This window comes from Aotus nancymaae, unplaced genomic scaffold (assembly GCF_030222135.1).
Source record: "Aotus nancymaae isolate 86718 unplaced genomic scaffold, 86718_ANA_hifiasm-v0.15.2.pri h1tg000014l, whole genome shotgun sequence".
NCBI lineage: Eukaryota > Metazoa > Chordata > Mammalia > Primates > Aotidae > Aotus > Aotus nancymaae.
The window spans coordinates 64,826,853-64,844,354 of record NW_026988425.1 but is presented as its reverse complement, the minus strand read 5'-3'; the positions used below and the strand labels follow the sequence as shown (position 1 = coordinate 64,844,354).

At 41.6% G+C, this 17,502-nt stretch overlaps 1 long non-coding RNA gene across 1 annotated transcript in view; it reads right to left on the bottom strand.

Moving 5' to 3' along the window:
• LOC135274874 (uncharacterized) overlaps positions 1–17,502 on the bottom strand; it is a 128,566-nt gene that overhangs the window by 78,446 nt on the left and 32,618 nt on the right. The window lies entirely within an intron of this gene.

The window sequence follows — 17,502 nt, the reverse complement described above, 5'->3', positions numbered from 1 at the left end:
GTTGCTCTTTCCTATTCAGAAAAAAAATTCTGGAAGGGTGTTACAGGCAAGTGAGAGGTGAAGGCAGGATTGTCTCGTTCTGACTCACATTCTTTGTAAAATAAAGTTCAACAAAGAGACAGTAGATGCTATAAGCAAAAGCTGCAATCTGCTCTCGGGTGGCCTGTGTTCAGAGCCCAGCTCTCCTGCTTCCAATCTTTGGGGCCTGCGACCTGTTCATGAACTACTTTGTGCCTCATTTCCTTATCTGTAGGATGGGACTAGGAACTCTACCTTTTTCACTGGGTTGTTGAAATGACTTAAAACATGCAAGACACTTGGAATGTGCTGGATTCACAGTGATGCTGTGTTAAGAACTAGGCACTGTGAGGCCGGGCGCGGTGGCTCACTCCTGTATTCCCAGCACTTTGGGAGGCCTAGGTGGGCAGATTACGAGGTCAGAGATTGAGACCATCCTGGCCAACATGATGAAACCCCGTCTCTAGTAAAAACACAAAAAATTACCTGGACGTGGCGCTATGTGCCTGTAGACCCAGCCACTCAGGAGGCTGAGGCAAGAGAATCACTTGAACCTGGGAGGCGGAGGTTGCAGTGAGCTGAGATCGCACCACTGCACTCCAGCCTGGCAACCAAGCGAGACTCCATCTCAAAAAAAAAACCCAAAAAACAAACAACAAAAAAAAACTAATTAGGCACTGTGATTGTCAACAGTGTGGCCAGAAAACTGAGTAATCAGCTTTTCTTCCTCAACAGAAACCTCACAAAGTTGTGTCAGCATGGTGGACTGTCCATTCTCGGGGAGCTTCCCTTTACAACAGCAAAACGGCAGCACATATTGAACACTGTGATATGCCAAGCACTGTGCCAGGTGGTCTACATACTTGCACACATTACATACTTGCACACTGTGCCAGGTGGTCTACATACTTGCACACTGTGCCAGGTGGTCTACATACTTGCACACATTATCCCTATTTTACCAATGAGGAAATGGAAGTTCAGGAGAGTGAAATAACTCACCCCAAATTACCTAGTTAGCAAGTTTCTCCTTTGCTTGTACCAGGCAAAGCATATAATAGCCTATAGCATGCTGCGTTCTCTGGAAGCAGTACTGAGACATTTGAATGGAAGCTACTTATTAAGGATGAAAACCAGTAAAAAGAAGGAAGAGGAAAGAAAGATTGAGCAAAGAGAGAAAGCAACTTGCAGTGCAGCCTTCACAAAGCCTCAGCCAGTGTGGTGGGCAGCTCTAGGTCAGATGTTGCCCATCAGAGTTGTGCCAGTGTGAAGAGAAATGTCCATTTCTCTACACCCCTGCCTGACCCAATCACCAAATATGGGCTTCCCTGGAAGAGTGTGACTCTCTGCAGCTGGGGCAGGCCTTGAAGGAGCTTGCAGCTGGAGGCTCTCTGCCAACCGCACTCTCTGCCAACTTGCACCATAGCTCAGGTGCAAGTGCTTCCTTGAAGAGAGACTGGGCGATTCATCTCTGCCTCACCCCAGTCCACTTATGCATACATATGCATGAAGCATCTCCTGCAGATTCCAGTGGGCTTCTCCTCCTGAATGAAAACTTAGAAGAGAAGGTGAGCACAAATTTCAGCCCCCACAGCTGCAGTGAGTCGAGGGACCAAAACTGATACTCTTTTTCTCTTCCTGCATTACTCAGTTTAGATTCCCCTCACCATCAAATACCCAAATGTCCGTTCCTCTACACACTGGTAGTCTCGGTGGCTTTCCTAGTGATTTTATCCAGGTCCTCATCTGCAAGAGATCTGACCCCTTGTCACCATGCTGCTATGGACTGAATGTTTGTGTCCCTCCAAAATTCATATCTTGAAACTATAATCCCCAATGTGATAGTGTTTGGAGGTAGGGTCTTTGGGAGGCAATTAGGTTTGGATTGAGCTATGTGTGGGGCCCTCATGATGTGATCAGTGCCCTTAGAAGAAGAGGAGGAGACTAGGCCTTCTCTCTCTCACTCCCATGTGAAGATGTCGCAAGGCAGCTGTCTGCAAACCAGGAACAGAGCCCTCGCCAGACACTGAATCTGCCTGCACCTTGATCTGCACTTCCCAGCCTCCAGAACTGTGAGAGCTAGATGTTTGTTGTTTTAACCACCCAGTCTATAGTGTTTTGTTATAGCAGTTCAGATGCTATTTGACATACACCCTTTGCAGAATGAGGTTGCTATGCCTGTTCATTTAACATCACAAGTGGGCCAGGAAGTATCAAAATGAGCTTAAGTAGGTCCTGGGTTCCACACTTTACTTCCTGACCCACTCTGTAACAGCTCTACTTCCTCCTGATGATCAGGTCAATTACCTCTGCCAAGGTAGTAACTCCTCTCCTTGTCTGCTGGGCCCTGGAGGCAAGGAACAAAAGTGTCCATGTGGCAGCTGTAGTTTATAACTTAATGATACTCTTGCTATGTTCCAAGGTGAAAGTGTACCATCTTTGAGGACGGGAGTTTCTAACCCTGCAGATCCCAGAGTTATATGATAAGAAGTACAACTCCCCTCCCCCGCCCCATCACCTCAGAGTGTTATTGGGAGTGATGGCAAGTGGGGCCACTCCCACTCCTGGTCCCTGGACCTATGCAGTCTTTCTATTAGGACATAGCACCATATAAAAGTATTTGATTCAATGCATATACCAGAGGGTGGTAATCCATCCTTCCAGAGTATTTCCTCCAAGAAGTGCTTTATAAAGCTAACCACTTCTGGATGGTGCGTATTTGATACGATCAGTAGATCCTGTGGCCAGGGCTCATTTCTAAACCTCAGTTACTATAAGCTGAAGGCCATGGCTTGATGCGATGTTATATAGAATTCTGTGCCAACATAGCAAGCATTCCATAACCCCATCCCTTGCATAGTAGTGCTGGCTAAGTTCCCATGAGCAGGAAAGCAAACGTATACCCAGAGTGTATGTCTATGCCTGTTATAAGGAACCACTGGCCCCTCAGGATGAAAAGATCTCATTAGAGCCAACATCTTACCAAATGACTGATTGGTCTTCTTGAGCAATGGTGTCATATTGGAAGCCCATCCCCAGTCCTCACGGTTGGCATGTTGGCTATTCAGCGGTGGTAGTGGCTGGATCAGCCTCTGTAAATGCAGTTCTTGCTGTTGGGCCCGTGTGTAATCTCTGCCACCGTGGCTACTTTGTTCATGTGTTCTTTGCTCCAGTGCTGGGGTGGCTGAAGTCAACTGGTGAGGTCATTTTTGTCTGCCAGGTTATTTAATGTTTATTTGATGGTAGATGCTATCTGATGATGTGTATGAACATGTGATATAAAGATTTTCATACTTCATGTTCACTCTCATGTCTATCCACATACTCTACCCTAGACAGAGAATAATGGTGAATGCCTACTTTAACGAAAATGGTAAAGATTCCCTTTCTGAGGAAATGAAATTTAATTTGAGAACTTAAGGATAGAAGAAACTGACCAGGGAAAGAGGAAAGAGCATTCCAAACAGCAGTTGCAAAGATTCTGTGATATATATACACATGCCAGTTTAACAATTCATCATAGTAAACATTCTGGCAAATAATTTTGTTTCTTTTTCTAGGAAACTGGTCTCAACCTTGTGTCAAATGAGGGGATAGATAAGGTAAAATCTATTCATCATCTTGGACTTGCACAGACAATTGCTATGTCATTTATCATTGCTGAAGGACAGTTTCGCTTCCAACCTGTGGCAAGTCTAGCTAAGAAAACAGTTTCACTTGGAGTGGCAGGTTATCCCAGTCAGGACAATATTTGAAATCCTCATCAGTGGTTTTGCAAGAGTGTGTGCATACAGGATCAAGTCAATTGCCCCTTTTCACTCCTTAAGACAGTGTGGTAGAGCCGAGCAGCAGAGGGTGAGTGATGCAAGGTAAGGCTAACATGGAAAGCCATAGAGCAAGGAGGAGAAATAATGAGATTCACTTTTTGAAAGCTCATTCTGACTGTAGTGTATAGGGTTGGAAGAAAGCCAGGATGATGCTGGAAGACCATCAAGAGGCAGTTTCCATAATCTCTGGGAGATAATACTGGCCTGGATTAAGGAGGTAACAAACAATTCAGAAATGAATGGTTCGAAATCTGATGTGAAGGTAAATTGTAATAAGATGCATATTTTTGTAAGTTCAAAACAAAAATGCCACTTGATATAAAGTCCATATCCTCACATAATGACAGAAGGGATCAATTAGATTTTTATAGCTGTCATAAAAACCATGCTTTTCACTTGGTTGGCAGGAGGACATATTTACTAAGTAATGTATGTAAAACTAAGTCCTTCTGGTTGCTCTCAGTTTTGTTGTACGTTACAACCAGTGAAGGAGTAAATAGTCAAGACTGAAGAAGGCTTCTCAGACACGGATTCTGGGAAGAAATGACAGAGTAACAATGCCAAATGAACACTGAGTTAGAAGATCAGAAAACGAATGGAAAGGCTAGAATTTCAAGATCATGATGTGAAGCTGCAAAGAGACCTTTTCATCTCTATAGACTCTGAAGATATCTTTGATCCAGCCAATAAAATAATGTACCCATGAAAATGAAATTGCACAATCGAAAAGTTAACCATCTCTATTGTTTTTATTCACCAAATGGAGTCCAAATACATTTCCATTTTTTAAAAATTCAATTCTCAAAAGATGATAGTTATCTGGAAAATTTTATCTAGTGATCATCTTATTTAGCAACGGTGTAGAATAAATGAGATATTGTCACATTTTAAGTCCCAAAGTCAATTGGCCTATGGCACCACTAAGAGCACCTTAAGAAGAAACAAAAAAACAAAAACATGTGGAAGGAATTTGTCCCTGCCCTTAAGGAACACACTGTTCTTAGCTGGCCTGCTGAGGCTGGCAGGAACATGGCTAATGATTTTTCAAAACTCCTTTCTCCAAATCTCCAAAGGCTTAAAGTTAAAAATCTCTGTCCTGTGAAAACCCAGGTGTGAACACAGCCTGGTTCCCTAAAGCACTGTGGCATTTCTTTTTCTTTTTCTTTTCCTCTTTTTTTTTTTTTTTTTTTTTTTTTTTTGCACATCAGAGCTGAGCCAAGAGTAACTTCCATTCCCGTTACAAATTCATTCTACAAGTGGAGGAAGACATGCTCATTTGATAGCTGGGGAGTGACCCTTATGGGGTCCCTGGGGACCCAGTATCAGTGGCGCTCACTGTTTCCTCTTCCCTGGATGCAACAATATATTAAGGGAGAAAACAAAAAAGAGGAGGTTGGCTCTTTTCATGATTTTCCTTTTTAATTTTTGTTGAAAATGGAACAGTGTTCTCTTGATCCTTCAAACAAATGGAGGGGAAGTGGAAACCCAAAAGTTTCTCTTACGCTCCCCAGAGAGGGTGGCTGTATTTGTAGTGTGATGTGGGAAAAGTCCTTGTGTATCTACTGCATTGTCATGGTGCACCAATGTGATTTGCAGTAGGAAGTGTGGGATGAATAGAATTTTTATGTAAGAGAAAGTGATGGAGTCACATTCTTTAAATCAAAGATCTCCATTTGCCCTTCATCTCTAAGACGTGCTTCCCCTGACTCCACCCCTTATCTTTATTAGCCGATGAGAGAAAACACAAAGGCTGTCTCTCTGAACCTGATCCAAACAAGGAGTCCAAGCAGAAGTCCTTGCTACTCAGAATGCACTTGGTCAAGGAAAGTGAGAGAGTGAGGATCCTTGGCAGGACGTGCCAGAGATTACACCGGCAATATGAAGGGGAAGTGGAGGGCTATTAAAATTTTTGGCATCGTACCTGAAAAATCATTTTAAGCTGACTTTGAAATACATCATGTGACTCTTTTCACAGAGTGAATCTTAATAAACAAATGGTCTTTGGAAGGAAAATGGATAGATACATTAAGAGACGTCAAAAAGGATTACAGGGACAGTGTTCTCAGTTTAGCAATTCATCACATTAAGCATGCTGGCAAATAGTTTTGTTTCTTCTTCTAGAAAGTAGCAGTAATGAAACTGGTCTCAACCTTGTGTCAAATGAGGGGATGGATGAGGCAAGATCTATTCATCATTCTGGACTTGCAGAAACAATTGCTGTGTCACATATCATTGTTGAAGGACAGCTTCCCTTACAAACTGTGGCAAGTCTAGCAAAGAAAACAGCTTTACTTAGAGTGGCAAGTTATTCAAGTCAGAATAATATATAAAATCTTCAGCAGTGGTTTTACAAGACTGTATACATACAGCATTGAGTCGACTACCTCTTCTCACTCCTTAAAAACCAATTTAAAATAAAAGAAACATGAAATTCCCAGTAATGGCAAAGTCCTTATAGGAAGAAAAAGCAAAAATCAAAGCAAAGTTATGCAGCGCCTCAGAAACTGATAATTACAACGTCAGCCTCCCCACGGACATTCAATAAACATTCGTTAGGCATACTGATACATCTCTTTGAAGCAAACATTCCCTTGGAAGTCCCTCTCAGCTCCTCTCCGAAGACACAGGTGATTTTGTGGATTTCAAATGGCTTGTATTCCCGAAAGCTCCATATGTCTCCATGCTATTAATCTTCTTACCTTCCTGCAGGGATACTTTACTTTTGATCTCAGGTTTATCTACTCAAATGCTTTGCCTTATTCAGGCTGTTAGGTCTCCGAGCAAAGGGCTTGGCTACTACTATACCATCTTCAGCAAAGTTTTAAACATACTTGCGATTGGATATAGCCACTATCTCTTCTTCTCCTTAGAATTCCATTAGACCAAGATTGATAAATGAACTTATCAGGAGAAGCCTTCAAGAGCACCTCTAAAAAATGCTGCTGTCTTAAAACATGCATTTTCCACTATGGTTAATTATAACTCTATGAGAAAGAAAGGAGCTTCCAGAATGATAACAGAACAATGCCAGTGAAATTTCTCCCCCAGGGAGACATCTATCACACAGGTAAAAGACAATCATTCAAAAATCTCTAGTGATTGGCCAAAGGGTTTACAACAATTTAAGGAATATTTATTCAAGAAATCTACAGAAACTCAGTAGGAGCAGTGAGAGGCCATGGCAATCAAGCTAGGGTCTGCACCCTTCCCCCTCCCCAGCTCCAGGTGGCTTGTCCAGTGGGCTTGGCAGCTGGCAACTCCCACCTCCCCAGCCTGTGCAGACAGAAGATCTCTCCTGGGTGGGTGTCCAGGAAACAGTTTCCCCCACCCCCAGCCACTGCTCAGTGGGGAGGAGCTGAGTGGAGCAGCTGATGAGGAGTGCAGCCCTTCATTCCCCATAACTCCGTGTCATGGTGGAGCTGTCCCAGTTGGTTCTGCAGCCAACTGGCATTCCCATCTTCCCCAGTTTCCTGGTGCAGAAAGGCTATTCTAGGCCAACTGAGCAGCCAGTGAACGCCGGCAGGTTCCATTTCCCCTGGCTGTGCACTGCGCTATGGAAGACCTATACTGAGGGAGGTAGCAGAGGATGGCGGTGATGGCTGTACAACATGGTGAATATAATTAACGTATTCATAGGTTTTACATTATCATCTTTATCATTGTAGAAATACATACATAACATAAAATTTACCATTTTAAGCGTATAATTCAGCGGCAGTAAGTATATTCACAGTGTTGTACAATCGTCCCCACTATCTATTACTAGAAAATTTTCATTATCCCAAACTGAAACTCTGCACCCATTAAACAATAATTCCCACTCTCTCTTTTCCCCAGCCCCTGGTATACTCTGTTCTACTTTCTGACTCTGAATCTGACTACTCAGGTACCCGTATAAGTGCAATTATATAATATCTGTCCTTTATGTTAGGCTTATTTTATTAGCATAATGTTTTCAAAGTTCATGCATATTCTGTGTTGTGGCACATGTCACATGCGTATTTTGTACTGTAGCACATGTTAGAATTTCCTTCATTTTTAAGGCTGAATAATATTTCATTATATATATTTATACTATATTTTGTTTATCCATTTATCCACCAGTGAACGCTTGGGCTCTTTCCACTTTTTGGCTGTTGTGAATAATGCCCCTATGAACACTGGGGTCCAAATACTTGTTTTGGTCTCAGTTTTCAGTTGTTTCCATTTGGATTTTGAGTGTATACTGTCTTGATTCATTTTCTGTTGCTATAAAAGAATACCACAGACTGAGTAATTTCTAAACAATAGAAGTTTGTTTGACTCATGGATCTGGAGACTGGAAAGTCCAAGATTGAGGGACTAGTCTCTGGTGAGGGCTTTGTTGCTGCATCAGACCATGGCAGAAGGCTTCACATGGGTGAGAGAGAGAAAGGAATCAAACTCATCCTTTTATTAGGAACCCACTCCCAAGATAATGGCATTAACCCATCTATGAGGGCAGAATCTTCAGGACATGACCACCTCTTAAAGATTCCACCTCTGAACAATGTTGCAGCGGGATTAAGTCTCCAACACACGAACTTTGAGGGACACATTCAAACCATAGCATAGACCTACATGTGGTAATATTCTTTTTTTGTTTTTTTTGAAACTGAGTTTCAATGGTGCCATCTCAGCTCTCCACAACCTCTGCCTCCTGGGTTCAAGTGGTTCTCCTGCCTCAGACTGCTGAGTGGCTGGGATTACAGGCATGTACCACCATGCCCAGTTAATTTTTGTATTTTTAGTAGAGAACGGGTTTCTCCACGTTAGTCAGGCTGGTCTCAAACTCCCAACCTCAGGTGATTTACCCACCTCAGCCTCCCGAAGTGCTGGGATTACAGGCATGAGCCACTGTGCCCAGCCATCATGTAGTAATATTCTATGTTTAACTTTTGTGGTACTGCCAAATTGTTTTCCACAGAAATTACACCATTTTAAATTCCTGCTAGCAGTGCATGAGAGTTCCATTATCCCCACATCCACATCAGCACTTGTTATTTTCCATGTTTTAATAATAGCCATCCCAATGGGTGTGAAGTGTGTCTCATTGTGGTCATAATTTTTTAGTTAAAGCATTTGAATTCCTTTATCTACTCAGCTGTTAATGCTGGGTTCCATATTTACTTTCATAATCGCCCTTCTTTTCTCATGAATATAAAAACAGAAAATAAAAGATAAATTGTACCTGTTCCTTGTGAATAGAATGCCCAGTGATTTATATAGGGTTTATTTCTATAGCCGAGCTGTTGTTCTGTACCTTTTATTCTTCAAACAACAAGGACCCTACTTGGGTTTTGAGTAGAAGTTTTGTCTTAGTCCATTTTGTGTTGCTATAAGGAATATCTGAGGCTAGATAATTTACAAAGAAAAGAGGTTTATTTGGCTCATGGTTCTGCAGGCTGTTCAGGAAGCATGGTGCCAGCATCTGCTTCTAGTGAAGGTCACAGGCTGCTTCCACTCATGGTGGAAGGGGACAGGGAGCCAGCATGTGCAGAGATCCCATAGCAAGAGAAAAAGGAGGTGTAGAGTCTGTTCAATAACCAGATCTTTCAGGAACTAACAGAGGGAGAATTCACACCTGTCTGCCCCCAGTGGGTGGGCACTATTCATGAGGGATTCCCACCTCTGCCATGACCCAAACACCTCCCATTAGACCCTACCTCCAACACTGGCAATCAATTTCAACACAAGAATTCAAGGGGATGAACATCTAAACTATATCAAGTCTTTATTCCAGTTAAGGCATTTTCTCTGTTTTACCATTCCATTTTCTTTTTCCACTCGGGATTCTATTTTCCCTTTATCCTGCATTGTAAGGTGACCTAATAGCTAACTGTGTCCTTGGTTGACCTCTATAAAACTTGCATCACCAATAAAAAATGATTAAGGGGAGATCACCGATTCCTCAGACATACAAACTGCCATCAGAGATAACTACAAACAACTCTATGCACATAAACCAGTAAACTTGGAAGAAATGGATAGATTCCTGGACACTTGCACACTTCCAAGACTAAGCCAAGAAGAAGTTGAAACCCTGAATAGACCAGTAACAAGGTCTGAAGTCGAGGCAGCAATTAATATCCTACCAACCAAAAAAAGTCCAGGTCCAGATGGGTTCACAACTGAACTCTACCAGATGTACAAAGAGGAGCTGGTCTCCTTCTGAAACTATTCCAAGCAATACAGAAAGAGGGAATCCTCCCTAACTCTTTCCATGAGACCAACATCATCCTGATACCAAAACCTGGCAGAGACACAACTAAGAAAGAAAACTACAGGCCAATATCCATAATGAACATTGATGCAAAAATATTCAATAAAATACTGGCAAACCAAATCCAACAGCACACTGAAAAGTTTATCCACCACAGTCAAGTAGGCTTCATCCCGGGGATGCAAGGCTGGTTCAACGTATGCAAATCTATAAACATAATTCACCGTATAAACAGAACCAAACACAAAAACCACATGATTATCTCAATAGATGCAGAGAAGGCCTTCGACAAAATTCAACAGTCCTTTATGCTAAAAACTCTCAATAAACTAGGTATCAATGGAATGTATCTCAAAATAATAAAAGCTATTTATGACAAACCCACAGCCTATATCATTCCCTTTAAAAACTGACACTAGACAAGGTTGCCCTCTCTCACTACTCCTATTCAATATAGTATTGGAAGTTGTAGCCAGAGCAATTAGGTAAGAAAAAGAAATAAAGAGCATTCAATTAGGAAAAGAAGTCAAATAGTTCCTATTTGTAGACAACATGATCATATATTTAGAAGGCCCCATCGTCTCAGCCCAAAACCTCCTAAAGCTGATAAGCAACTTCAGCAAAGTCTCAGGATACAAAACCAATGTGCAGAAATCACAAGCATTCCTATACACCAACAACAGACAAACAGAGAGCCAAATCATGAGCAAATCCTATTTACAATTGCTACAAAGAGAATAAAATATCTAGGAATACAACTAACAAAGGATGTAAAGGACCTCTTCAAGGAGAACTACAAACCACTGATCAAGGAAATAAGAAAGAACACAAACACATGGAAAAACATTCCATTCTCATGATTAGCAATAATCAATATTGTAAAAATGGCCATACTGCCCAAAGTAATTTATAGATTCAGTGCTATCCCCATCAAGCTACCATTGACTTTCCTCACAGAACTGGAAAAAATCACCTTAAACTTCATATGGAACCAAAAGAGAGCCTGCATAGCCAAGACAATCCTAAGCAAAAAGAACAAAGCTGGACATCATGCTACCTGACTTCAAACTATGCTACAAAGCTACAGTAATCAAAACAGCATGGTACTGGTACCAGAACAGAGATATAGACCAATGGAACACAACAGAGGCCTCACAGGCAATGCCACACATCTACAACCATCTGATCTTTGACAAACTGGACAAAAACAAGCAATGGGGAAAGGATTCTCTGTTTAATAAATGGTGTTGGGAAAACTGGCTAGCCATCTGCAGGAAGCAGAAACTGGACCCCTTCCTTACACCTCATACAAAAATTAACTCCAGATGGATTAAAGATTTAAACATAAGAACTAACACCATAAAAATCCTGGAGGAAAACCTAGACAACACCATTCAGGACATAGGCACAGGCAAGGACTTCATGACTAAAACACCAAAAGCAATGGCAACAAAAGACAAAATAGACAAATGTGACCTAATTAAACTTAAGACCTTCTGCACAGCAAAAGAAACAATCATTAGAATGAGCTGGCAACCAACAGAATGAGAAAAATTTTTTTGCAATCTACTCATCTGACAAAGCCCTAATATCCAGAATCTACAAAGAACTAAAACAGGTTTACAAGAAAAAAAAAAAAAAAAAACCCATTCAAAAGTGGGCAAAGGATATGAGCAGACACTTTTCAAAAGAAGACATATATGTGGCCAACAAACATATGAAAAAATGTTCACCATCATTGGTCATTAGAGAAATGCAAATCAAAACCACATTGAGATACCATCTCATGCCAGTTAGAATAGCAATCATTAAAAAATCTGGAGACAACAGATGCTGGAGAGGATGTGGAGAAATAGGAACACTTTTACACTGTTGGTGGGAATGTAAATTAGTTCAACCATTATGGAAGACAGCTTGGTGATTCCTCAAGGATCTAGAAATATAAATTCCATTTGACCCAGCAATCCCATTACTGGGTATATATCCAAAGGATTATAAATCGTTCTATTGTAAGGACACATGCACATGAATGTTCATTGAGGCACTGTTTACGATACAAAGACCTAGAACCAACCCAAATGCCCATCAATGATAGACTGGACAAAGAAAATGTGGCATGTATACTCCATGGAATACTATGCAGCCATAAAGAACAATGAGTTCATGTCCTTGGTAGAGACATGGATGAATCTAGAAACAATCATTCTCAGTAAACTGACTTAAGAACAGAAAACCAAACACCACATGTTTTCACTCATAGGCAAGTGATGAACAATGAGAACACTTGGGCACAGGGAAGAGAACAACACTCACTGGGCTAGTTGAGGTGTGGAGGGCAGGGGAGGGGAGGGGAAGGGAGGGACAGCAGGTGGGGGTGGGGAGGATGGGGAGGGATAACATCGGGAGAAATGCCTGATGTAGGTGATGGGGGAGGCAGGGGATGGAGACAGCAAACCACCATGGCAAGTATGTACCTATGCAACAATCCTGCAGGATGCAGGATGTGCACATGTACCCCAGAGCCCAAAGTACAATTAAAAAAAAAAACTTGCATCACAAATATTGTGGGTTAATCTTTCCTAGGACTTGTCCATGAGTAGTAGACAAACACCGCACCTTCCCTTTGAGTGGGTGGAGGTGGTGATGTGCGTGCACAGGGAAGCAGCGGAGCGTGTATCCAACCAGAATTCAAGTTGTGGGTCTACCCCGTTGTCGAAGTTTGCACATTTTAAACTGTAAAAACTTCAAAAAGCCAGCAAGCAAAACCCCCAGAAATCCTCTCTGGGGTTTTCATTTGTTTAGAGAGAAAGAATCAATGTGGCTAAGTACTCACATGAGGCATTTAGTGATGAAAGCCTACACTTATCTACTGAAGATACACTGCCATCATCATATGTGAAGCCTTGATACTTTGTCTCAAAGTTAAAAATTTGTCCGTAGTATTTGTAAACCAAGACTTTTCCCTTTGAAATCAAAACAAGAGGACCCACAGCTTTATTTACTCATTCTATGAACGTTTATTGAGCACCTGCTACATGACAGGCACTGTGTTGGAGAGGCTCTGGAGACTCCAGAATAAACATGACAGCCACAGTCGCTGTCCTGAATGAACTTAACAGTTTTGTGAGGCCTTTATCAATAGGCCATTCTATAAAAAGTGCATCAATCTGACTGCCCTAATAAGCAACAATACAGAAGTTATATAGAAAGCTCCAAAATTATAACCAGGATGGTTAAACTCCTTTCGAGGCAACGATCCAGAATTCTACTTATATAAACTAGCTAGGTATCATATTGACAACTATGACAATTATTACTTAAATGCATACAATAGATTGAGGTTGTCTATCTAGACACCTCTCCCCTACCCCAAATTTCAAATGTCTTCCCTGGCAGTAGAAATTCCTTTTCTGGTGCTCCAAGGTAACAGTGGAGAAGGACTTGAGTGCTAAGTATTCTAAGAACCATGAAACGTGGTTCCTGACCACAAGCAGTTTATTTCTATCCATCTAAGCATAAAGTATCACATTTCTCTTGGCATAAGGTACATGGTTTAAGAAGGAATTTTAAAAGTCAAGTCTTACTTTTGTATTCAACTTTAAAATGTCCAAATCCCTCACACCTTTAGCTTTAATCCTTAGGGAGCTCATAAAAGCCCATTGGCTTGCACGGTTATTTGTCTGAAGACACAGAATGATTTATTTGAGACTTCATCCCCTGACCCTTCACCCCCTGGCAAGCTTGTGGAGAGTCAACACTAGAATACGTGTTTCTCAATAGCAGCACCAGATCCTTCCATCCTACCATGTTCAAATTTGCATTCCTGAAAGAATCACATTTCCCCTTAAATTACTCCTGGTCACCATGGGCCCAGGAAGCAGCAGAGCTGAGGGGTTCTAGTGAAAGAATCTGGCTTCGATGTCAAGACAGACTTTTTGTGAATCCTGGCTCTGCACTGGTTAGCTGTGGACCAGGGATTACGTACCCTTTACTTACTCTTTTTGAGTCAGTTCCCTCCCCTACAATAATTCAGGGTGGTGGTGACGAGCACAGGCTGTGGACTGGGGAATATCTGGGCTCTGGTCCTGGCTCTGTCTTACACTAGCTGTGTAGCCCTGGGGAAATTATTCCTTCCATCCAAGCTTCAGTTTCCTCAACTGAAAAATTGGGAGTCATACAGTACCAACCTCATAGAATTGTGAGATTTAAATAGGATAATGCTTGTAAATACCTCAAGAAAAATAAGCACCCAATACACGTTAGCTCTTAATTACACCTACTCCAGCGACTACACAGACATGTGCCTAGAGTGAATCCTGACACGCAGCTGACCCACAAACCATCATGTCAGTTTCCCTCCTCTATGTCCCTAGGTTGACCAAACACAAATGTGAGATCATTAATATTGCTCCGGGCGTGATGGCATAAACTTAGGGATAATTCTTTCACATCTGCCTTCTCATTTCACTCTATTCCCCAGTTTTCCCCATACAGCAGATCACTCTTCCTAGTGAAAGACACACATGCTTCTCCCCACCACGTAACCCAATCAGCTGCAGGGAGACAGATTCTTGGCCTGAGCAGACTAACATTTGCATTCTCTTCCTGTGAGCTGCATCAAAGGGCATCTGGAGGGAAAGTACCTCTCCAGCTGTGACAGACAGTCAAGAAGAATGACAGAACCAGGTGCGCTTACTGATATTCCCAACACCAGGCCCAAATGACAGCACACTAATACCAACTTCTGAGAAAGTCTCAGATTTATGTTGCTTCCAGCACATTTAGCAGGGATAACTTCTAACTTTTAAAGGAAGAGCAAATCTAACAAGTCAGGCTCAAAGGCTTTTAAGGTTTTTATTACACAAGGCAAACACTTGAATTTTACTCCAGGCTTGTAGCGTGGCATAGAGAGTGGTGTTTTTTAAAACTGCAGGTCGTGACCCATTAGTAGATCATGAAATCAAGTGGGTTGAGACCAACATTTTTACAAAATGGAGTAGACTAGAATAGAAATTATCAGAAAATATTATGCATAATAAGGCAAAGTGCTTTTCGTGATGCTTTTTTAAAAGATATACATAGACGGGTGGATGGCTGGATGGATTGTATTGCCAACGTGTTTCATACTGTTAGCCATGGTCAAAATAGACTGGAAGTCACTGAAACACTAGATGTACATGAAAACATATGTGCATTTTCAAAACAAACAAAACAACTCTGGATTAAAGAAGCACATGAAGATAATGGGAAACCCACATCATTCAGCCAATGCCCTCTGTTCATAATGGTATAATTTTACTTCATCACAAAAAAATTGTGTGTGTATGTGTGAGAGAAAAACTAAAAGAGGGAGTGAGTGTATTCCCATCCTCAGTGACCTCGGGGCAGTTTCTCCCCTGGCAACTGGAGCTGTATAAGTGAGGGAGAAAAACCACCTGATTGGATTTAGCTCTTCTGAGTCCCAGCTGGTGGGGAGAATTGATTTTCAACTTGTGAAGAGTGAAGACCAAGTCTTTCATTTCTTTTTGCCTCTCACACTATGTCTTATTGCATTAGGTGTTTGAGAACTTTTTATTGACCTGAGAGTCTATGCAGGACGCAGTAATGGACTTGTTGAAATAGTCCCATTCTAATGTTTTCAATAACTCACCCATAAACTTTTCATCTGTTTTCTCTGAGTTTACATAAAGTACTCCTTGTCTGATGACTATGGTGGGGTCTCCAGGCAGCTTACAGTAGGTAGAGGTTCCAGTACTTGAGTGAGAACTAGGGGCAGGTGGATGACGCATAAAGGATCAGGCAACTCCTGTGGATACTGAGTGAGAAGCCTGCGTATCAGCAATTCCAATTCTAGGGATTTGTTCTGTGCTTTTATATGTATGTGTACAAAATGGTGATTGTACACATAGGCACCTTGAGGCATGCTTTGAAATAATTAAATAATCTAAATGTCCATCCATAGGGGATTGTCTAAATAAATTGTCATACCTACCTTCATACAGTGGAATACTATATAGTTGTGGAAAAGAACAAGGAAGCTCTTTATGTACTGGTATGGGATAGTCTCTAATAGGGTTAAAAATAAAATGGCTATAGTTAAAAAAAAATGATAACTGTGAGTATCATCTCAGCTTCAGAATCTCTCATAAGCTGAGGACCTCCTTGCAACTGTATCCAAGCTCAACTTCTGCCTTTGCCCAAACCTATTTCTTTATCTTCTGTTCCACAGGTGGAGAGGCATAAGGAATCACCCCAAAACTTAGTTACTTAAGGAATCACCCCAAAACTTAGTTGCTTACAACAACAATACACATTTAAAATCCCACAGATCAGGAATTGGGGAGTGGCTTATCTGGGTTGATCCAGCATATGGTCTCTCATGAGGTTGTGGTCAAGATGTCAGCTGGGTCTGTTTCCCCCACCCAGGCAGAACTGGTGGGAAGCGTCCTTAGTTAAGCTGACTGTGCTTATCATGTCTGAGGGATGGATAGGTAGTGAGGACACCAACGAAGCTGCAACTAAGCCATATTAGAAAAAGAATATGTCTTCAGTTCTAACAGCCTGCAGAGGAGGAAATTCTATTACCCAGATCAATCTCCCCTCTGGCCATGGCTTCAATCTACTCTGTTTTATTATGTCTACCCTGGGCATGGAGAATATGTGCTCATCATTATTTCCCCATTATCCTTTTTAGACTTAGACAGTGATGAACTCCTCTCTCTTTTCTCTAATAAGGTGAAATCATCTCATTCCTATTATATCTCTTTACTTCACCATTCTTTTCATTATTTTTTCTACTTGCATGGGTAAAAATGGAAATGTAGCCTGGAAATCGGAATTGTACTCCCTTCAATAATTTTTGTATATTGTATTATTGGGGTCGGAGTGTGTGTCCTGTCCTCCTCACAAACACCTTTTTCACAATTCTCTGCATCTTTTTCAGCACAACTTAATCATCAGTGGAGTAAACTTACCTGATTGTGAGGAGGCGGGTTGAGGACTCTTGACTCTCCATAGCCATCAGACCACACTTCCTTCAACCTTGAAGCCATCCCAAAATAAATACAAAATCTAACTGAATCTGCCTTAATCAAGCCCATTTGTCCCTTCTCCCAACAAAATTGTCATCCCTGAGACTGTCTAAATAGACGTTCAAGAGAGGCTGCTGGTCTAGGTATACGGCATGACAAGCCATACCTTTGACTTTCCAGCCTCTAGTCATTAAGGGCAACAGCTCCTGATGATAAGATTCTAGAGCTCTTGATTTTTACTTTGCTTCAGGTTAAGAGAATGAAGGATGCTTCCTTTTTTGGGAACCGTTGTTCTTATTGAGTCTGCCCAGTGCTTTTAACACAGGTGTCATATCACAGGGAGTCACTTATAGAAAAGAGAAAGCTCTCATCTCCCAGCCCCACT